Here is a 24,542-nt window from a genome sequence, read left to right on the forward strand (position 1 = left end):
TTCAACGCCAGAGTAACCATCACCACCAGGCACAATACCAACAACCATGACCCACCACGATAACCACCTCACACACCCCAACAACCACCACTCACCACCACAATTCGCCACTCCACCACCACATTTATGACGGGGGCTACACGTCTATGCAAATGCCCGCTAATTGAATAACTTGTGCACCGCGGGGCCCGGAAGAGGACGTAACAAGGGAGCAGAGGCAGCGGAAGTCATCCCCGCCATGCCCACGCCTCATCGACACCACTAGAGCGCGAGGTAGTTTTCATCTCGCTCTCTTTGTGCGATGTGTAGGTGTAAAAAAGGAAAACGAGTGGCGGGATAAATGAAAATACGAAAAACACTTAACAAAAAAGACTGAATGAATAGAAATACGAAAAAAAATGTAGATGAATGACTGGATGGAAAAAACATATGAAAAGCGTGTGACTGAATGACTGGATGAATAAAATACGAAAAATATGTAACCGAATGACTAGATGAATAAAAATACGAAATCATGGAAACGAATGACTATGAATGAAGAAAACGGAAAAAAAATATTGCTAATAATCAAATATATCGCAACAAAAACACGAATAAAAAATAAACACTTAAAAACAAAGGAAATAATAAATCGATAAATAAATGAATATAATCAGAGAGGCATGTGGATATAGTTTCCACTCTGGGATCATAGTTTAAGCTTGGCATTAAACAACTAACTTCCCCTAACCAACAACATTCAGTTAGCGCAATGTATTCAGCTTTACAACATTTTTTATATGGCAGTTATATTGAATAGATAAATTTTACATACTTTAACTTCTTTCTGATATTGTTTATGTTATCCCTACTCCTCTTCTTTCTCTACCTCTTCACCAGACCTCCATTTTCCACTCTTCTTTCCCCTAACCAACAATATTCAGTTTGCGTAATGTATTCAGCTTCACAACATTTTTATATGGGACTTATATTGAATAGATAAGTTATACATACTTGAACTTCTTTCTAATGTTGTTTGTTATCCGTACTCCTCGTCTTTCTCTACCTCTTCATCAAACCTCCATTTTCCGATCCTCTTTCCTCTCATCATCATCATCATTAACAAAAGAGTAACATCAACATCATCGTCATCGAAAGAGTAACATCCACCCACAGCCCAACAACAATGGCAGGCTGTACACGCGCGGCCGGACTATGCGTGCAGTGGAGCGTCGCGGCCCGTGCACGTGGCTCAGCGGACCGGCAGCAGCACCCTCCCGCGGGCCATCAAAATTCATCATAACGAGTCCCGCGCCGCCAGCCGGGGAGGGGAGGGTTCGGTCGCCCATTAAGCCAACAGGTTCAGTACTTAATTGGTCCCGTGCTTCACTGGGCAATTGTTTACCTGGTTTACAATGATTAGTTACCTGTTTGAAGATTAATTAGTCACCTGTTTTAATATTAGTTACCTAGTACTCTTTAGTTGTTTAGTTATGTTGTGCACCAGGCAAAAGGTACTCTATATACTAGTTAATTAGCTACCTGATTTATTATTTAACTAATTATCTTGATCAGTTAATTAGTTCCCTGATAGCTGATTATCTACCAGTTTTACTAAATAATAATATATCTAGTTTGTTCGTTGAGAAGGTACCTGCTTTGTTAGTTGATTTATCTGGTTCTCTAGTTAATTTGTTACCTGTTTACTAGTTAATTAGTTACATGCTTCACAAATTTACTAGTTACCTGGATTCACATGTTAATTAATTACTTGGATTACCAAACAAAAATTACTTGGTTCACCTGTCCACCAGTTATCTGTTTCTAAAGTCACTTGGTTCCAGGTTTCCCTGTCCACTAGTTACATGGGTCGATGGTTAACTCGTTACCTGGTTCACTGATTCACTATTTTTCTAACAATTCGTTACCTGGCTCGTTAGTTTATCGTTTGCCCGGATAACTTGTTGATAAGCTTCTTCACTAGAGAAATTTATATCTTGTTTAACTGGAAATTCCTTTTTCTTTCTTATATATATATATATATATATATATATATATATATATATATATATATATATATATATATATATATATATATATATATATATATATATATATATATATATATATATATATATATATATATATATATATATATATATATATATATATATATATATATATATATATATATATATATATATATATATATATATATATATATATATATATATATATATATATATATATATATATATATATATACTTACTAATCAATTTTATTGTTATTTGATTCACTGTTCTTATCATTCTAATTCCATCACATTGACTAATTTAGTATTAAGTTGTTAGTATCGGTGTATACTTTTCTGTTTTAACTGTATCATGTATCACATGCTGTAGTAACAATACGTGCTACTAACTTTTTTTTCTTATGTCGTTCACCAACTATCCAGCTTATTTCTACATTGCTATTTTGCTTTCAATTTTTAACTACCAAAAACTACATGACCATTAGTTTATTAACGTTACAGTAGTAGGCATAGATTCAACAGTTGCTTAACCATTATTTTCCATTCCAAAAAGCGCAAAGGAACTACAATTAATATTTTTGCTATTCGCTGCTTCCCATATGAACTGTAAATTCTTGTATGACACGTGTCGGTTTTGCAATACTCTTTCCAAGTAATCATCAGTAAATATGTATTACGAAATTATAAGTTCTCATCACTTCGTACACGCTGGATCAATCGTTAAATATATATAGCTGAGCGAGTCGCAGTGAAACGCGGTCTGCAGAAATGAAATGTCAAATGGCCTGCAATCATTGCAGTGTTTTCAAGAGTTATCAATGGAGAGAGAGAGAGAGAAACAAACAAACAAACAGACGAACGCAGACAAATCAAAAGTTATCGAAAATCTTGCGGGGGACAAAATAAAAATACATTCGAGAGAGAAATAAAGGAAAACAGTTGGAGAGAGTGAGTGAGAAGAAAGAAAAAAAAAAAGAGAGCTAGAGAGAGTAGGAGAGTGGCTTTTCACCCCTTCTTTCGCGTGGGTAATTGCTGGGTTATTCAGGCGAACGATGGCCGCCAACACCAATATGGGAGAAAGAATGGACACAAAAGACTCTCCTGTTTGTTTTTGTTACTCTCGCTTTTGTTTGTGTGTGGGGAGTGTGCGCAGGCTTGGCGGTGTGAGGGTGGAGAAGGGAGAAGGAGAGGGGGGTGAGGGAGAGGGGTGAGGGAGAGAGGAGAGGGAGAGAGGGTTGAGGAAGAGAGAAGAGAGAGAGAGTGGTGGTGGAAAGGGGGTGTTTGATGGAGACCCGGAAGAGAATTGGAGGAAAAAATTGTATGAGGGGACGTTGGTAAATTAATGAAAATACTTGACAAAGAAAAGTGGTAAAGAGACAAATAATAACTGTGCCAAAAATATGAAGGGGTTAGTAGTGGAAAGAAAGATGGAAGGAAGAGCAGAGAGACATACAGAAAACACATAGATAAACAGATACACAAATAGATATAGATACAGATACATAAACAGACAAATAAGCAAGTAGAAAGACAAAAAAGACAAAGAAACAAACAAACGATCACATACGTTAAAAGTTATTGAAAATCTTGCGGTTGACAAAAGAAATGCAATAATTAATAAATAAATAAATAAATAAATAAATAAAGGATAAGGCAACAGAATAGAGGAAAAAGAAATAAAAGATGAAGGAGAATGATCTTAATATTTCCCTTTGATTTTTGTTTGCCCTTCACTGCTTCCTTTGGCATAAAAAAAAATGTTCGGAGGCAGAAAACCGAGGTAGCGAAGTGGTTTATAGGAAATCAGTGACAAGGGCAATAACTAATGATCAGTGACATATCATGCGAGAAGGGAAGTAGAGGAACACTAAGAGGGAATACATATTAAAGAACCAAAGTATATATTCATTTATCAGTTCGTTGTCCGTCTCTGAGCCACGTTCCCATACCCAGCGCCGTTGATAATGTACAAACTATCGCACGCCATTCTTGGACGTACAATCAGTATTTCACAAAGCGTTCATTCACAGAGCAACAACCGTTATCGCTATGCTTCGTAAAATAACAATAATAGAAATCCTACATTACCGAGACACATGGGAATAGATTTTCCCGTATTGTTGAGCGACTGAGAGATATGCTGTTCTATTAGGCAGTCTCTTACTGAGCTATTGAAATCATCTTCATGAATTCGACTACTGCTCCTTCAGAAAATGGTTATATGTATCTTTAAGCGGTAAGAAAGTAACGTATTTTAAAAGAGTACACTTAACATTATTACTATGCTATTTTACTACACTACAAATTATATTACTGCTTCTTAAATACTACACATTTGATCGTTCGTATTATCACTGCTTCTTCAGGAAACTAAAAAAGATAATGACATATTTTCGATGTATTTTTCATGTATTTTCAAGTATTTTCATTTATCTTAGTCATGTATCCGCCGCCGCCCATCTCTAGCACTTACCTTCACAGCAAAAGAATTTACGATGGCCGTCTCGCGTGGCTGCTAAATATTTAACATCTTGCCGGCCGCTCACAGCCTCCCCTTCCTCCTCATATGTCTTTCTCAGCTGATGAATTTTTCCCCTTCCTTCCTACTGGTGCTCCTACTGCTACCATTCCTCATCGTCGTTTTCGTCATCATGGTCATCGTCTCCTCCTCTTCCTCCTTCTTTTCCTCCATCTGCAGCGGATTCTCCTTACTTTCTTCCCCTCCTACTTATCTTCCTTCTCTTTCAAAGTCGCCCTTTACCTCCTCTTTCGCCTTTTATTTTATTAGTCCTCCTCTTTCTTTTCATAGTCGACTCTTTTCTCCTCCTCCTCCAGTTTTTCTTCTTTGTTCACTCCTCCTCCTTTGCCGCCTTCTCCTCCTCTTCCTCCTCCTCGTACTCAACAAAGGCGAGGCACAGTTTCGCCAGGAGCGTTTTGTGCCGCATTAAAATTACAGAACAACAATTGTGTATTATTGCAGGAGAAACTTTTAACGTGATTACCGAGCAAGCTGCACACTAACTACCCTGTTTGAAAGGATGAAATGATGCTAAGCCGATTACGAGGCAGGGCTGCCCCTCCCCTTCCCCCCCCTCCCCCCGCCCCGCCCCGCCAGCCCGGATAGGTTGTAACAATCTGAGTAAAAAAGATTACTATGGAAATTATGGACTGTTCATTTTTCACTAAGCCATGTGATTTAAAAAAAAAATCTGAAAATATTTGAGAAAGTTAAACAATTCTGAAGTGATATTCTACATATCTTTGAAAAACATGAAAAATAATAGCTGGATACTGCGTAATTCATATAAACACCCACATATTTTGGACATATAGAAATTTGCTCCAAAGAATCCTAAGAAATGTGTTGGCAAGTTCAGAAATCTGCCATAAATACGCTGGAGAAAAACAATTCCCACATTTTCTGAACTGGAAATGAATTTCTTAAAATGGAGGTATGCAGAGTGCAGACAGTTCCCTGAAGTCTGGCGCGACGGAGTACAGCTTCCTCGTAACCGAAAATAAAATGCAGCGCGAATGATGCACTTCGTTTCTTTTTACTTCACCTACAAGGCCACCAAATAATATTGAAAAGAAAGTCGAGCGAGCCTGCATGATAGACTATAAACCATTTTTTGGATAAGAAAATAAATACGGCGAAAGTCACTCATCATACTTTGTACTTAAAAATCGTACGTGTACAACAGAAAAATGGCGGTCATTATGCTCAAATTCTCAGTTTCATTTTCCATGCTTGTATTTCCCTTTGCCAAGTAATCGTAAGTGAGGGGCAGCAAACTTGCTTTATTTTTTGTTCAAATTTCATTTTAGTTACAAACTTTAGTTATTTGGGTGTAATGAATTTAAATATATAAGCGTTAGAGGAGACGCATTAAAAATCTTCCAAACTTTCATAATGATTAAATTTTGTAGGTCACGTTCATATAACAAGTGAATAAAAAAAACACGCCAAAACAATCTGCTACTTTGAATATTTTTGCGGACGCCTTGACAACAATACACGCGCTATTGGCGGCGGCGGATCAGCGTAAAACATTCATGAGGGGCCGCCGGGCAACACTATCTCTTTGATGCCCAGGAGCCGCGCCGGGCCGGGACTGATATGCAGAGTATCATCAAAGCGCTTCTTTATTTGCATGTGTGCACACAACCAATGCCGTAAAGATAATACATACACAAAAACCTGAAAAAAAACACTTCTGACAACCACCGATAAAACACAAAAATATATACATGTCAAAAAAAAAGAAAACATATACACAAAAAAATACATACAGCAAAAAATAAGAGATAAAATTGCAAAGAAATTAGCCATGAAGATAAACGTGATAAAAATAAGTCAAAACAGCAAAATAAATTAATAAATAAGTAAATAAATAAAACCAGCAAAAAAGAATAATAAAAACAGAAATAAGAACCAACAACAACAATAATAAAAATACAAAGAAAAGCTAAACAAAAGAAAATCGAGTGCAATTTAAAAGACCATTAAATAAAAGAAAATATGCCTTGTGGTGGACGTGAGAATATTGTACAAAAGGCAGGGAAGGGGGGGAAGGGAGGGGGGGCTTTAAGAAGGGGGGGGGCATGACTTAAGGGGAGGGGGGGAGTAGTCTTAAGAGGGGGGAAGGGAGGGAGGGATGGGGGGGGGTCAAGAGAGGCCTAGTACTCGACTGCGACACTTGACAATGACGAATGACCTCTCTCTCTCTCTCTCTCTCTCTCTCTCTCTCTCTCTCTCTCTCTCTCTCTCTCTCTCTCTCTCTCTCTCTCTCTCTCTCTCTCTCTCTCTCTCTCTCTCTCTCTCTCTCTCTCTCTCTCTCTCTCTCTCTCTCTCTCTCCCATCCCTTGTCATCCCTTCTCTATCCTCAGCCCACTCCTTAAATCCCCTTCCCCCACTTCTCCTAATCCCCAGTACGTGGCCCTTAACCCCGCGTCCTCCTCCTCTTTTTACTCTTCTTCCTGTTCTTCTCTTCCTCTTCCCTTCCCTTTTCAACATTATAGAACATTAGCGTAGGTCCCTGCCGTTCTTTTTCTCTCATTGCTCTTAACCTCACGTCCTCTTCCACTTCTTCCTGTCCTTCTCTTCCTCTTCTCTTCCCTTTTAACATTATAGAACATTAGCGTGGGTCCCTGCCGTTCTTTTTCTCTCATTGCTCTTAACCTCACGTCCTCTTCCACTTCTTCCTGTTCTTCTCTTCCTCTTCTCTTCCCTTTCAACATTATAGAACATTAGCCGTTCTTTTTCTCTCATTCCTCCCTTTTCCCCCTTCTCTTTCGCCCACTAATTTCCTATCCCTAACTTTGTGTCCTCCTCCTCCTCCTCCTCCTCCTGTTGCTCCCCTTTATTCCCTCCCCTCAGATTACCATAATGACTCATTTCCATTATTATTCTTTTTATCTTTCTCTCCTCCTCCCTTCCTCGCTCGTTCGTTTTTACTCTCGACCCTTATCTCTATCCCTCTCATTTTTACTCCGCGCGTTTCCCTTCTTTTCACTCTTAATAGTTCTTCTTGTGTCTTACGTTTGTTGTTGTTTTTTTATGTTTTGTTTGCGTGTTTTTGTTAGTTTCGTATTTGCTTTACTTCTTTTCACTATTAATGTTTCTTCCTATGTCTTACGTTTCTTATTTTTTTGTTTTGGAGACTTTATTTCTCTACTCTTGTTTTTTGTTTTTTTAAGTCATTAGTAACTATAACACACGCCTTTCTTATTTTTTCTCGTCCTACTTCTTTTTAATCTTCCTTGCAGGTTCGTACACCCCTTTTCCTTCCTTCCAACTAACGTACATATGCCTCCCCTACTCTCTATCCATTAATTTTCCTGTTATCTAATTGCCTGTTTATTCTCCATTAGTACATGTCACCCCTCAACCACCCAAACCTAATAGACATACCCATTTCATCCATTACCTTCTCATACTCAAATTGTCCTTTCATTCCCCCCTCGCCTATTACCTTTACTTATCCCATTCCTTTCACGCTACTTCTTTCTTTTCCCTTCCCTAAAAGTCCCTCAGCCTCTTCCATGTCCTTCCCATTGTGCCAGGAACTCTTTTTTTTCTTGTCCCTTTTCTGTTGCATCCGTGTATTCCCTACCCTTCCATTTTCTTTCCTTTACATTATTCATCCGTTTGATAAATCTTCTCTCATTCCTGTCTATCTCTTGTATTCCATCCCCTTCCCTTCCCTTTTACTGCAGATCATTACCACATTTCATCCCTCTTCCCTTTTTGCTAGCCACCCCTCTTCTCCCATCTCTTGTCTTCCATTCCCTTCTCTTCCTCATTCCTTAACTGTTTCCTCCTCGTTCCTCCATTCACGTTAGCCGCCTTTCTCCCCTTCCATTCTCTTTATCTCCTCATCCCTCAACCGTTTCCTCTATCTTCCTCCCTTCCCTTCCACCTCTTGCATAACACCCCCTTCTCTTCCCTTTACCTCCACATCACTCACCCGTTTCCTAGCCCCACCTTCCCTTCACGCTGCCATCCCGCCCCTTCCCTCCCACCTCATTCCGGTCACGGGCCCTGAACACACTACATTACTGTCACCGTACGCAGAGAGAGTCGCGGCAGGCCTTCCTTCCTTCCACTCGGCCTCCCTTCCCCTACACTCTTAACTAATTACACTGCCCCTACCGACCCTTCCTCAACACATCCACACGTTGTAACACCCTAAGCCAATATATTAACATTGCCCTACTTCTCTTGCCTTGCCTTCCTCCCTCTGCACTCTCGCCTTTCGCCATAACCTACATACGGGTCTAGGGGTCTACGCTTCCTCATGTACTTCGCCCGCCGTCCCATTTCGTTATGTAGGGGTTGCGTGATGGTCTCAGTGTACTTTTATTGTTTCCCTCCTCTGTGTACTCAGGCTGCGTTTCTATATTTACATTTTCATTTTTAAGTGTGTTTCTTATTTGTATCATGATCACTTTTCCTCGTCTTGTAAAATATAATGGTTGTGTGTCGTTCTGAGCTTCCATCCGAATTTTCTGTATATCTTTTCTTCCTCTATATCCCGGATGCGTTTCTACAGTTACACCCTCGATCATATGTGTATTTTTTGGTATCATGTTTATTTTTCTTCGTCTTGTAAAATAAAATATGTTGTCTCGTTCTCAGTTTCCATACGTATTCTCTGTACATTTCTATATTTTTTTCACTCTTCTGGATGCGTTTCTACAGTTAAAGCTTCGTTCTTAAGTGTATTTATTTTCTGTATCATGTTTACGTATTTTTCCTCGTCTTGTAAAATATAATGGTTGTCTCGTTCTCAGTTTCCATACGCATTCTCTGTACATTTCTATATTTTTTTCACTCTTCCGGATGCGTTTCTACACCCACACCTTCATATCTAAACGTGTTAAGTTCCTCTATCATTATCACTTTTCCTCGTCCTGTAAAATACGATTATAAAACAGGGAACAACTTTATTTTTTTTCCCATGGTCTGAGTCTTCTAAAAATATACACTCGTAAAGGAAGTACTGCGGTATTCCCTAAATTTAACAATGTTAACTTCTTGTTATTCTCAGTATCCAGAGAGCTCACCTTTCAGAGCAGTCCACTAAACCAATCAAGCTATATACCTGTTAATCCAGCCTTTTGTTAACTTCATTACACCAAAGCCATTACCCTGTCACACTAGCAATAATCAATCCAATTCCGATTCGTTTCAACTCCATCATTTTCATTGTTCTCATCTCCCGCACTTCCCAATAAACTTTCACCTTTACAATTCCAATCCTTAATCTGTTACGCATGTCCACTCTCTCCCTACACCCTTCCATCCCTCACCTCTCCCTGACCGCCGTATCACCTTTCACCCCATTATTCCATCCTCTCCCTACACCTCTCCCTCCACTACTTTTCCCAAACATGCCTATTAACCTTCATCCTTTTAATCTCACTCCCTAATGCACTGCACCCACCCATCCTCTCCATACACTTCTCCCTAACTTCCCTATCATTGTCTATCCCTTCCTTTCCCATCCCTACTCTCATTCCTGCTCTCCCTCCCAGCCCTCCTCCCTTCCCTTAACGATCCCATTACTCCCTTTTCTCACAGCCTTCTCTTCTCCCTTATTACGATCTCATTACTCCCTATACCCACATCCTTTTCTCCTCCATTATTCCTAACGATCCTTTGACTCCCTTTATTCACAACCTTCTCTATCATTTTACTCCCTTTACCCGCATCCGTTTCTTCTCCCTACCCCTCACAATCCCACTGCTCCCTTTACCCACACTCCCTCCCTCCTCCTCGCTCCCCCTCCCCCTTCCTCCCCCTCTCTCCCCCCAACATTCCCTCCCATGCGCAAAGTGAAAATGGCTTTCAATTGTCCCTTTTCTGTAACCTGATTCAGTAATTGACGCTTCTGACAGCCCCGTAATTATCCCCCCGTAACGCTATTTCCTAAATGACCACAACGCTGAACCTGCTGCTATACGTGTATGTGTGTGTGTGTGTGTGAGAGAGAGAGAGAGAGAGAGAGAGAGAGAGAGAGAGAGAGAGAGAGAGAGAGAGAGAGAGAGAGAGAGAGAAATACAGCGATAAACAGACACAGACATAAGACAGACAGATAAACACAGACGAACAGACAGACAGACACATAGAAGGGGAGAGTCACAATATAAGACAGTCAGACAGATAGAATAGAGCAAAACATAACTAAGGACAATAACAAATAAACAAAATAACCTGCCCACAAAAGGAGGAATAAACCTTCAGCAACAACAATATACATTCACCAGGTCGAGCCACGCGCCGGAAACACACAGGCGGCGGATAACAAACAAACACACAGTCATGCCTCGGAGTTTTGCGAAAGTTTGCCGGAAGCTGACCAATTCCCGCGCTGACACGAGTACTGGCGGCGACCCTGGCCATGTGGGAGTGTTCCAGGCGTGTTCCAGGGGTGTTCCAGGGGTGTTCCGGCCAGGCGAACGGTCAAAGGCAGCGTGATGGTTTCGGGAACAGAGTACTAATGGAGAAACTAACGAAAACCCGTCCAACCTTAAAGCGAAATGCCGCCCGACCTTTCAGAAAGCGAAAACCCGCAGAACCTGAAAGAGAACGAAAACCGCCCAACCATACAAGAGCGAAAAGCCTCCCAACCTTGCACGCTGCGGAACCTTTCGACCTGAGCAAGACGCGAACCTCAGCCTACCATGTGACAATGGAGGGTTTAGTCCACTACACAACGGATGAAATAAAAAAAAAAAAAAAAAATGTAAAAGATAAATAAAGGACAATATTATGCTGCATTTACAACAACGATAGATGAAGCAAGTGTGTGTGTGTGTGTGTGTGTGTGTGTGTGTGTGTGTGTGTGTGTGTGTGTGTGTGTGTGTGTGTGTGTGTGTGTGTGTGCGCCGCGTCCTCTCGTTTAACAGCATTTGGTCGGCTTTAGTAAAACTGTCATGGGTGCAGCGCGCGTCATGTTCGTGTTGCGTTTAGCGTCGCGGTGCAAATGATGCCCGCGTGAGGCCATCCGATCAGCCCGTCCAGTCAGACCCGGCTAACATATTCCCAACCTCTCTCCGGCTATGTGCTCCCCGTGTAAGGGGGCTCTAGAAATTACTCTCACTGTGATTTCCCATGCACTCAAAATTACCAAGTACGACTTCCTAACCTAACCCAACCTGCCCTGTTCAAAAGCGGGCGCCAAATACCAGTAGAGATATAGAGAATACACGCCCCCGTTTGGCTGAAGCAAAGCGAGTCCACGGGCCCCTGGAGCTCAGTTATTGCAAAGCGCAGAGGCATCGAGGGCCATATTCCTAACATTTCGGCGTCTAAGCACACATATTAGAGGAGGCTTTCGTTGGAGTCGTGGGCATTTCCATGGGTAGTTTTATGACCCTTCTGGTAGTTTGACCTTTCTTCTCTACCACGAACCTAAAAAAAACCCACTCATTAGAACCCGGCTGACCTCGTTTTTGGCCTTTTGAAATTGTTGATATGAGAGGCGGAAGCGTTTGACAATAGCGAAACAAGTGCACGCGTATGAGACTATTCAATGGCGGAGGATAATTGGTATTTGATACTTTTTGACCCGTTACAGGGAATGAGTCTCATAATCTGAACAAAAGACTATTGGTGTTGATTGTATTAAAACGGGACGAGGAAATTAATACGCGACAAATGAAAAGGTGAATAAAACAGCGCGTAATCGGATTGCCCGGGAATGAGTGTACTTAACGTGGTACTGAATAAAACTAGGTAATCCCCAGGTAAGTAGTCAGCAGGAAATGAATGCAGGTAAATGACAGATCCGAAAAGGAAGGTGATCATTGTAAACTCAATTAGAATTATATATGCAGCAGTTAAAAATGATACCGTCCTCTCTCTCTCTCTCTCTCTCTCTCTCTCTCTCTCTCTCTCTCTCTCTCTCTCTCTCTCTCTCTCTCTCTCTCTCTCTCTCTCTCTCTCTCTCTCTCTCTCTCTCTCTCTCTCTCTCTCTCTCTCTCTCTCTCTCTCTCTCTCTCTCTCTCTCTCTCTCTCTCTCTCTCTCTCTCTCTCTATCTCTCTCTCTCTCTCTCTCTCTCTCTCTCTCTCTCTCTCTCTCTCTCTCTCTCTCTCTCTCTCTCTCTCTCTCTCTCTCTCTCTCTCTCTCTCTCATCCTCGTGACCAAGCTTTTCTTCCTTAACGCTTTTTCCCCGGCAATGTTTCCGCCACACTCCACCGCCTCCTTCTCTCTCTGCAATTTCCGTATTTTTTTCTCCTCACTTATTTCACGCCCGCCTTCCTACATAGAACTATTTTTCATTTCATTTCCCGGTCTTTTCTTCGCTCTCCTCTTTTAATTTCCTTGTTCCGACTTTGCCGCCTCTTCAACCTACTTCACCGCCTCCACATCCTGCTCCTTCTTCTCCTCTTCAAACACTTCTGTATTCATTTTTTGACTGCTTTGTTGTTATTTTATTAGCCATGTTTTCCTCTCTTTTCCTCTTATTCCAGCTCACTTATTCCTCCAGCCTTCCTCCTCTTCCTTTTCCTCCTCCTCAAACACTTCCGTATTTCTTTCTTTCATTTTTTTGCTTTTATTTTCTCTAGCATTCTTATTTTCCCTTTTCTTTACTCTACCTCTCTTCCTTCTCCGCTCTTCCTCTTCCTCCTCCTCCTTTCCTAACACTTCCTTAAATGATGACCACGTGTTCAGGCTTTTTATTTGATCTTATTCGCGTTCGGAGTTGGATGGTTGACATAGTTGACAGGACCTTCCCCGAAGGCGTACTGAGGCATTGTGTTTCAGCATTCCTGGCGTTTTCAAGCCTCGACAGAAGCCTTTGTGAGGTTGCAGAGCTCAAATATCCCGCAGGCCGTCAAGGTTTTAGTCGTCTATTGCATCTATTACACTTTTTTAGTCACTTTTATTCGCTATGTTATGGTTTTCTGTGTTATGCTCATGCTCTATATTATGTGGTGTTGATGCTCTATGTTATCTTCATATTCTGTTGTGTTATGCTCCACTATTACCCTTTTTTAGGCACTTTTTTATTCGCTATGTTCATATTCGATGGCATTTCTGCTCTATTTCCTCCTTATATTCGGTTGCGTTATGCTCTTCTGGCCTCTCGTACTAACGTCTATTAGGTGGAACAGTGTTTGGCGGGCTTTTTTGTTTTGATTCCTGTTTTTGTTGCCCGTGAACTGCTTCCATTGCTATTAAAAATGTTACGGTGTTATGCTGTCTGTGTTACGCTGATATATTATATTCTTTCGCTCTCGTTTTTCCTTTTTTTTCAGCGTGTCCTTGGAACAATTTTTATGATGCAACTTTTTTTTGTTTTGTTTTTACGTTGGTGTGGTCTTTTTGCGTGTGTTTGCCATTACTAGATTTTTACTTCGACTACCTGCTTGGAATGATCTCTCTGTTTTTGTCTGACGGAACTTTCACATGTTGATTACGAGTGAGACAAGACTTCCGTACGGCTCTTACGGATATGGCGCGACTTTTTACATGTTTAGCAGGACTTAAAGATGTCAGTGACGTGTTCGGTTGGACTTTTTGGGTATGTGAATGCAAACGTTTTTTTTTATGATTGTGTATGTATTATTTTAACTAAGTGAATAATCAAACTAAATAATATGCATAAAATAAGAAAACAGATGTACACAAAATATAAGAAAACAAACACACACACACACACACACACACACACACACACACACACACACACACACACACACACACACAGGCGCCGCCGCTGCACTTAACAATTCCAGTCTTTTCCCCAAAGCTCGGAAGGGAAATGAACTTAATTCTTTACGGTTTGCGAGGCGGAACAACTTTAACTCTCCCTCAAGATGCTGCATGGGAGGGCGCTTAGTGCTCTTTATTGTGCGTAAGTTGAAGTTGCTTTAGTGGTGGAGGTTATTTTTGTTGTTGTTGTTATTTTTAGTTCCTTGGTCGTTATTTTTTTTTTACTCTTGTGTTTCTTCTACTACTACTGCTGCTACTACTACGCCTTTTCTTCCTCCTCCCCCTACTACTACTACTACTACTACTACTACTACTATTTATTCTATTCATTCTTCTTCACTATATCCTCCTTCAATTAAATATTCGCCTTATTCGTATTCTTATTACTGTTATTATTATTATTATTATTATTATTATTATTATTATTATTATTATTATTATTATTATTATTATTATTATTATTATTATCTTCATTATAACCATTACTGCAAACACGAGCAACGAATTTTTTTTTCAGGGCTTGGCCTCATCATTATGCTGCGTCCTGATGCTTCCACTTCCATTTGCATATGATTATGAGAACGTTATTTTTTTTTTGGAATGTAGCAACGGGTGTTGTTTGTAATACATGAATATTACTTATACACCAAAACTAGGGCAGCGGCGTGTTACCTGGCGGACAGCTCACCTCTCTTAATGTTCCCATGTATTTCATTTCCCCGGCCACAATCTTTCCATTAGTTGCACCGAATGTGACTGTTGATAATTACTTTGCATTAATATTTAGATGTTGGCGGGAATGGATGAATACGTGTGCTTGTGTGTGTGTGTGTGTGTGTGTGTGTGTGTGTGTGTGTGTGTGTGTGTGTGTGTGTGTGTGTGTGTGTGTGTGTGTGTGTGTGTGTGTTGTTTTTGAAAGTGTGTAGATCATTTTCCATCTCAAAGTTCAATTTCATTTCCTTTATTTCCTTCTTTTTTATCCTTTTCTTCCTCTATCTTCGTTATCAGCCTTTTCCTCTTCCGCATTCACTCTCTTATCTGCTGGGTGAGGTCATTTTGTCTCCTCTCCTCTCCTCTTTCCTCCTCTCACGCTCCTCTTCCTCCTCCTTTAATTGTCCTTTATCTGTCCTTTCTTCCTTCTTTATATTCAACTAACGTGTAAAAAATAAGTCTTCATGACACTGATATTTTTTTCGTTCAACTCGTATCTCTCGCTATTTCTCTTACTATCATTCTATTTCTCGGTATCTCTTTCTCTTTCTCTACGCCTCCACCCTTTCACTGTCATTTTTCGGTTGATGTTCTCACTCTCCTTTCTCTTCTGCACACGAGAGAAGCGAAAAGGGAAAAGGTGAGGCTGCCGGCGTTGACCATTCTCTTGATCACCATGAAACATTACATCCATTTAAAACATGGGTATGCGTTCTCTCTCTCTCTCTCTCTCTCTCTCTCTCTCTCTCTCTCTCTCTCTCTCTCTCTCTCTCTCTCTCTCTCTCTCTCACACACACACACACACACACACACACACACACACAATGGCTTCCCAACTCTCCCTCTCTCTCTCTCTCTCTAGCTCTCTCCCCTTCCTTCCTACCAAGTTTCTAAGGAGGTGCGGCCGCCGCCATTGTGAGGGCCGCCGCTAGTCCGCCACCCCGTCACCCCGCCGCCACACAGCCACGGAAGGCAAGCTAATGCCTCCTCAATGGGACTCTTGGCACTTGGCACTCTTCCCCTTCCGTGGTGCCTTCAAACCGTGCCTTGGCTAAACTTCTGCCGGTTCCTACACACACCCAAAGTCTCCCTCCTTCAAGGCCTTTACCTGGTTGAGAGACTTCTTGCAACTTACACGCCGGACTTATGCAGGTAAAAGACTTGCTTACTTTCCGTGTACCTGCCTCCATAAACCTCCTTTGATTTCAGGGGGAACTGCACAAGGGACTGAAAACTGGATCATGAAGGACGTAGTGAGGCTAATACTGCAGGTAATATTTTGTTTGGTGCAATAACACACGCTGTAAGGGGTGGCTCAGTGGGCTTGGTGCTTGCCTCGCGACAGAGAGGCTGCAAGTTTAATACCAGCTCACGGCGGCTTTCGGTGAGGGAGGCAGCGCTCTTATGTAACCCTGGCAAAGCTATTTGGTCTTTGTTGTCTATGTCGTGGATTATTTAATCACATTTTTCTCTTTGTTATGCACTTTAAGGAAGACAGGAAGCTGAGCAGTCGAGGGAAAAACAACTGTGGCAACGATAAGCAAAGCTTCTCTAACTTTGTCTAAGATTTAATGTGTTATTCGTTGACCGTCTGTATATGTTTTAAAGTAGGCGGGATGACGCAAAACATTAGACGGAAACCTAACTGTGGCAGCTGACAATAATAGAAAAGCTTCCTTGCCTTTCACAAAACTGTTACTTGTGACCTCTCTCTCTTGTTAGGCATTTTGAAGGGAAAGCAGAGGAAGAGAGGAAAACCTAATTCTGCCAACAAGATTAACCTCTCTCTATAACTTTCTCAAAACTAATACTTGCTGAATGGGAGAAGCTTAACTTCATCAAAGACGAGATCTAATGCAGGAATTCCAATACCTTTTCCCGTTATAATGCTACATACCTGCTCTTTACTTGATTATTTATTAATCTTGAAGCTCACCCACGTCTGTTTTTATCCTGACAGCACACAATGCCAATATACTTTTCCTACAACATGTAAACCTGGTCTTTTCTTGAGATACACAGTTCCTCCTAACACCTCGCCACCGCCCACCTGCCCGCTCGCCTGTCCTCACTCGATCACTTCCACCAATCCTCTTCACCCTTTTACCCTGCCTGCTCGCCTGTCCTCCCTCATTCACTTCCACCTCTCAGCATCGCCTTTTCACCTGCCCGCTCGTCTGTTCACACTCCATCACGCCCACCAGTTCGCTTCGCCCTCGTAGAAGAGCTACAAACGGCACTGTTCCATGTTCCCGAAACAGGCCACTGAAGATTTTTCTCGCGGAAGCGTCGCTGGTGCTTAACGCGGCACTTCTATTTCTTTTCCCTTACAAACGCGTCTGCGGATGCCATCAGCGAGTCGGTGAACGGACGGTGGAAACTCTGCTCCCCTTTATAGAGCACAGAAAAGTTAGCCGTGGACGGGGCGACACGTTCAGGCCGGCATAGGATCCAATACTGTACTCTGGCCTTTTCACGGATAGTTTTCCTATATGCCATATTATATATTTCGGTATTTCCTTTTAAATCGGAAATAAATATATAAAAATGATGAGAAGTAACTATTTTCTCGAAAAAAAAAACTTGAACATAACAAAAGGAGGAGATCTGATGCAAGAAAAAAGATGAAGGAAGAGGAAGAAGGGACGGGAGGGAGGAACAAGAATTAAGGAAAGCAAGTTACATGTAAATATCAAGAGACAAACTTTGAGGCCGAAGGAACAAAAAGAACCCAAAAGAGACAAAGTCAGTTCTTGAGAATAAAAAAAAGGGATGGAAGGAACAAACTGCCAACCAAATAAATCAGCATATATCTTAAGAGTTACCTAGCGGCGCATAGTAAGGGAGGAATAAAAGTCACCCGGCACTCCACTGAGGTCAGGTTAATGTGATAAAGCATGGGGAGGCGTGGCAGGTCGCGTGCGTCGGGCCGCTGATGCAGGAGTGTTCGTGGTGGCGGTGACGTAAGGGCGCGGGGGACTGACGTACTACGGGAGGCTTAAAAACACGCGGGAATCGATGGGAGGGTACAAACGGAGTGACGGAAAGGGAACAGTAAGAAATTAAGGAATGGTGTGACGGAAAGGGAACAGTAGGGAATTAAGGAATGGTGTGACGGAAAGGGAACAGTAGGGAATTTAAGGAATGGAGTGACGGAAAAGAACATGAGGGAATTTAAGGAATGGAGTGACGGAAAGGGAACAGTAGGGAATTTAAGGAATGGTGTGACGGAAAGGGAACAGTAGGGAATTTAAGGAATGGAGTGACGGAAAGGGAATAGCAGTGAATTAAGGAATGGTGTGACAGAAATGGAACAGTAGGGAATTTAAGGAATGGTGCGACGGAAAGCGAACAGTAGGGAACTTAAGGAATGGTGTGACGGAAAGAGAACAGAAGGAAATTCAGATTAAAGTTGCATATACAAAAACTGACTCACAAATACGAAATGACGAAAATAAATATGTAGCATATTTAGATTCGTTGCTTAGACAAAAAAAAAGACCAATAAAGACGCAATCAGTTAAATGCAATTACAAAAAAAAAAAAAAAATCAAAATTGGTCATCATATACGATTACGGACCAGTGGAGCAATCTGATCAGTCGGTATAAGTCACGATGCTTAACATAACGAAGAAAAAAAAAGATCGAACCCTCGTAAGGATTTTTTTTTACCGTAACTGATACTGATCAAAGCCTTACTTATGTCAAAAAAGGGAACATAGCTCATAGGATAAAAAAAGAGAAATAACGAAAAGATATATAAAAAATAGTAACAATTCTGGCTACACAACATGCCGGGCCTTGGATGGGTCGGTAAGGGAGCAAAACAGCAACAAAAGGTCCGGAAATCGAGTTGTGTCACTTCAAAAGATGAAATATGAAAGTCTTTGGAATGTCCGGGAAACTAAAATTCCTATTCAAAGACGTGATTAGAATATGTAAAGCTACGAGAGAGAGAGAGAATAAATAATAGACTGCTCTTATTTATTTATTTCCTTTTCTCCTTCCTGGCTTTGATACAAGTAGGCCTATCTTCTTTTCTTCCTCCATCACTTACTCTCTCCCTTCCCTCCTTCCTCCATTTCTTTCTTCTTAGCTTTATTATAGGCCTATTTTTTCTCCCTTCCCTTCTTTATTCCTTCCTAACTTAACTATAGGCCTATTTAATTTTATCTCCCCTTTCTTCCTTTCTTCCTTCCTTTCTTCCTTCCTAACGTCATTTTTTTCCTAGGTCTATATTTTTTCCTTCCTTCCAACCTCCCTCCTTTCCTTCTTTCCTCCCTCCATCCCTTCGTCCCACTCACCTTCCGTTCTTTCCTTCCTTCCTCCTTTCCCATTCTCCCTTCCACCGTCCCTTTCATCATCCCTCTTCTAAATCTATCCATCAACTTATCTTGCTCTATATCTATCTCTATCTCCCGTTTCTCGATCTTTCTCCTTGTTTCTCCCTTTTTTTTCGTTTTTCATCCCTCCCTTCCTTCTTCCCTCCCTCGCTTCTTCCTTTCCTCTCTTCCCTCCCTTCTTCCCAAGCGAACATCGGGGACACGAACGAGCCGAGATGGACGTGTTTTGAGGCCAAGCTCACAGCGACGCACGACCTTCAACGGGAGGAAATTGTCTTCGTTGATGAGAAAAGAGCAAAAGGGAAGGAGGAAGAGGAGGAGGAGGAGGAGGAGGAGGAGGAGGAGGAGAAGGAGGAGGAGGAGGAGGACAACGATGAAAAGGGAAATAAAAAGGAGAAGAGAAAGAAGGAGGCTTAGGAGGAGGAGAAAGAGGACGAGAAGGAGGAGGAGTAGGAGAAGGAGGAGGAGGAGGAGGAGGAGGACGAGAAGGAGGAGGAGGAGGACGAGAAGGAGGAGGAGGAGGAGGAGATGGCAGTGAAAAACAGGTCGAGGAGTAAGAACAGATGATGGAAGGAAAAACAGAGGTAATTAAGATAAGGATTGAAAAACAGGAAGAAGAAGAAGAAGAAGAAGAAGAAGAAGAAGAAGAAGATGAAAAAGAAGAAAGAAAAAACAGAAAACAAAACAAAAAAACATGATAGAGAACTGTAGCTCCCAGAAGAACAAGGAAAGAAAAAAATACAAAGACAGAAATAATGGAAGGAAGAAAGGAAGGAAGTAATGAAGACAGACGTAAAAAACGACGGAAAAAGAGAAAGGGAGGAGAAAAAGAGAACAGGCAAAAAAAATAAAAAGAAAGGAAATACGGAAGGAAGTGAGGAAGAAAAAGAAAGAAAGGAAGAAACAAATGAAAAAAAGAAAGAAAGAAGGAAGGAATAAAGGAAGAAACAAATAAAGAGAGGATGAAACCAAGGGAGAGAGAGAGAGAGAGAGAGAGAGAGAGAGAGAGACCCAGACCATAACCTTAATGAAGAGAGCGAGTCTGCCGTTCTTGAGTCCCTTTCACCTATTCGACGGCAGCGAGGGGGAAGGAAGGGAGAGGAAAGGGAGAAACTGGAGGAGCCCTGACGAGGAGGCTACTGAGGGGGAAAGGAAGGGAGGGAAAAGGGAGGAGGCGGAGGAGCCCTGACAAGGAGGCTACTGAGGTGTGTGTCTCCCCGGCTACTCTCTCTCTCTCTCTCTCTCTCTCTCTCTCTCTCTCTCTCTCGCTCTCTCTCTCTCTCTCTCTCTCTCTCTCTCTCTCTCTCTCTCTCTCTCAGCTACTTAACTGACCCGAGGGAAAGACGTGTAAGAGAAGGAGAGAGAGAGAGAGAGAGAGAGAGAGAGAGAGAGAGAGAGAGAGAGAGAGAGAGAGAGAGAGAGCGTCAACATTAATAAACACCACACTTGCCTCCAGATAGTGCTCCCTCATTTTCCTCTTCTTTTCCTCCTCCTTCTACCCCTTTTCCTCTTCCTCCTACCACGCCTCTCATTCCTCCTCTTTTTCCCCCTCATACTCTTACTCCTACTGTTCCTTTTCTTTCTCCTTCTCCTCCTCCTCATCTTTCTCTTCGTCTTCCTTCTCTTCCCCCTCCTCCTCATCGTCATCTTTCTCTTTTTCTTCGTCTTCCTTAGCTTCTTCCTCTTACTCCTCCTCCTCCTCATCAATCTAATTTTCTTCGTCTTCCTTCTCTTCCTCCTCATCCTCAACTTCATCTTTCTCTTTCTCTTCCTCCTTCTCCTTCTCCTCCTCCTCCTCCTTCTCGTCCTCCTCCTCCTCCTCCTCCTCCTCCTCCTTCTCCTCTTTCTCGTCCTCCTCCACCTCCTCCTCCTCCTCTTCCCCATGGTGCGTGAGGGTGTTGCCGGCGTGGACTCACCTATCCTCCGATCAGTCTTCAGTAATTATGACTAACTGTGTTACCTGCACGTGTGGCCCAGGTGACTCGGTTATTCTGGAGCACTGCAGGAGGAGGAGGAGGAGGAGGAGGAATACAGAGGAATACATAGGAAGAACAGACACCAAAAGATCTGGCGGTCTATGGCGAGGGTGTCTGTCTACTACCGCTTTTTCAAGTAATCTAAGTGTGGTAGGACAGGACAGAATAGATGAAGGCTCCTCCCCACCCACCTCTCCCTCCGGCAACGTGCAGACAGGAAATCGTTAGAAGAGATCACCATGTGCCTTTAAGGAAGAAAGGGACATGGACATTTTACAGTACAGAGAGAAATAAGAGGAAATTACTACCCTTAACACTTCAGTCGTGAAGTAGGATCTTAACACTTCAGTCGTGAAGTAGAAGGAGGAGGAAGGGGAGAGGAGGAGGAGGCGAGGGAATAACTAATATCAGGAGTAGGAGGTGGAGGAAGGACGGGGATACATACGACTGAGGAGGAGGTGGAGGAGAGGGAGGTGGAGGAGGAGGAGTATTAATGGAAGGGGTGAATGGAGTGGAAGAAGCATGTGTGTAGGATTGATTTACCGGCAATTCCGTTCCTCTATTAAGCCGGACACTTGCACCTGATGGATACCTGGCCCTGCGTCACCATGCCTCACCTCACCTCGCCAGGCACCCGGCCGCCGCCCGTCACCCGCCACACGCCCGCCGCCCACCCGTTCATTACCGCTACACGCCGCACGGCACCCGCTCACCCACTCCTCCACCCACTCCCCAATTACTAAACTATATCACTCTCTGTTAGTACCCACGACTCATACCTTGCCATGACTCCAGGCTTACAACACAGCACGTCACCCAGGCAATTCATCCACTTACTTAACCATTACTAAACCGCCACCTATTACCACTACATCACTCTGTTAGTACGCTCGCCTCACTACATCTTGCTACGACCTCAGACTGACCACACAGCATATGTAACACTTCGCCCTCACTCCTCATCCATCTAAACACCCATTTACTAACCTGCCGCCTATTGCTAGCATGTCACTCTCCGCTAGTGTTCACGGCTCACAACACCTTGCTATAATTTCTGACTCGCCTCACACATGCAGCGCTTCACACACACACACAACCACCAATCTATTCAGCCATTTCCTAAACTGCCACCTATGAATGGTATGTCACTGTTAGTTCTATGCTCACAACGCCTCACTAAACATTGCTATGAACTCACACTCACGACACAGAATTGCAAGACTTCACGGAAACACTCACCATCCACCTAATGAGCCAAATGGTAAACTAAAATATTTTGCCAGTTTATCACTTAGTATAATGCGAACCACGAGAAACGAGAAGGAGGAGGACAATACGAGAACAATGTAAATGGACGAGAATAAATAAATGGAAGGAGAGAAAGAAGGAGGAGGAGATGGAGGAGGAAGAGGAGGGATGAAGAGGACAATACGACAACGATGTAGAAGGACAAGAAAAGATAAAAGGGAGAAGAGAAGGAGAAGGAGGAGGTGAAGGAGGAAAAGGAAGAGATGGAAGTGAAAAGCCGAGTACTATGACATCATACTCACCACTAAGCAAGGGCAGCACTTCATCACTCACTCACCACTCACATAAGCAGACAATACCTCCACGTAATGCAACAACCACTATTTTCATCATCCTCCACTCCTTGTTATGATCTGCCCCGCCTACTGACACCATGCATCATACTGTTTCATAACCACCACATATAACGCACGTGATCCACCCACATACTCCACCCTCATTTCCTCCACTTATCATCATCACCACCACCGCTGCCATCATCGCCAACACGCCCCACACATACTCATCCACCTTTTCATCATTACCACCACACAACACCAGCCCACCACTTAATGCATCACCCTACTCATCACCACCCTCATTTCCTCCTCCTCCTCCTCCTCTTCCTCCTCTTGACCCCTCTTTCCTCTGTCTCTTTTGTCATGACCCTTCAAGAACTCCCACATTCGCCACTCCATTCATCTCCTTCACCTCCTCCTCCTCCTCCTCCTTCTTCCGTGTCTTCTTCAACCTTTCATATCTCTTCCTTGCCAGCTCTTTACGTCAACACCTCTTTCTCCTTCCATACATTCTTCAATCTCTCATTCATACACCTTTTCGTCACGTCTATCACTTCCTCTCTATCTTAAAATCTTCATGTTCTTAGTCTCCGCATCATCTTCACTTCGCAGACTGACTCTTTATCTAGTTATCATCATTTCACAGCGTTTCCCTTTCTTTTATTCACCTAACCTATTCATTTGTCCTAACCTCGTCCAAAGTGCCTCATTATCGCAATCTACGAATCTCTCATCTTCCCTAATGAACTCTGACCGTACACAGTTTCTTCCTTCCTGTCTTCCCTGTTATTTTCGACCATGAGCTGTTTACAGTAAAAAAGACTGACTAGACTTCTGCCGTATTAACAACTCTTTTTTTTCCTCCTTGTTCCTTTTCACTATTTTATTCCTAAGCTGTTTTGTGTTTGATTGTTTTGTGTTTGTCGAATATTCTTGTTTCTTTCAGTTCAGAGTTCATATAATTGATTTTTCATATATTAGAGTTTTCATATAATAAAGTTTTTCTCTGTTCATTTTCTTTATTAATAGTTGTCTTCACCTATACAGCCTCTTTCACAATTTAACTTCCTTCCCGCCCTGCTTCAACCTCTTCCCTCCACATATCATCTTTGTATTTTTCTTCGTCTTCCTTCTCTTCCTCAACATCATATTTTTCTTTCTGTTCCTCCTTCTCCTCCGCCTTTTTCTTCCTTGTCCTCGCCCTCTTTGCCCTCGTCTTCCTCGCCATCATCTACACTAAACATCAACGGTCTATCCTTAACTCAAAATCTTAACTAATCGTCAGTAAACCATCACAACATACGATAAATGATCAAGAGAACGGTAAGAAGTAATGTTATATTTTCCCGGTAGACTTCATATATTTTTCTCGATCACGACCTACTTCAATAATCTTTGGACGCTATATCATTTCTCTGCTAATTTTGACCTCGTTCGATATGCAATATACAAAGTCATCTTATAAACAAGCAAGAACAACATCATTTTCTTGGTATACGTATAATATATTTCACCACCATGACCCACTTCAACATTTCATTTATGTATTTATTATTTTGGCTCTGCGCGATATACACCCACGTCAGCAAATATTAATAAACGTAAATAACGAAACACTGAGCTATCACACAGAACGTATTTGCTTCATCCGTAGCATAGCGAAGTGCGATTTTTTTCCAGGTAAAA

This window comes from Eriocheir sinensis, chromosome 18, assembly GCF_024679095.1.
Source record: "Eriocheir sinensis breed Jianghai 21 chromosome 18, ASM2467909v1, whole genome shotgun sequence".
Classification (NCBI taxonomy): domain Eukaryota; kingdom Metazoa; phylum Arthropoda; class Malacostraca; order Decapoda; family Varunidae; genus Eriocheir; species Eriocheir sinensis.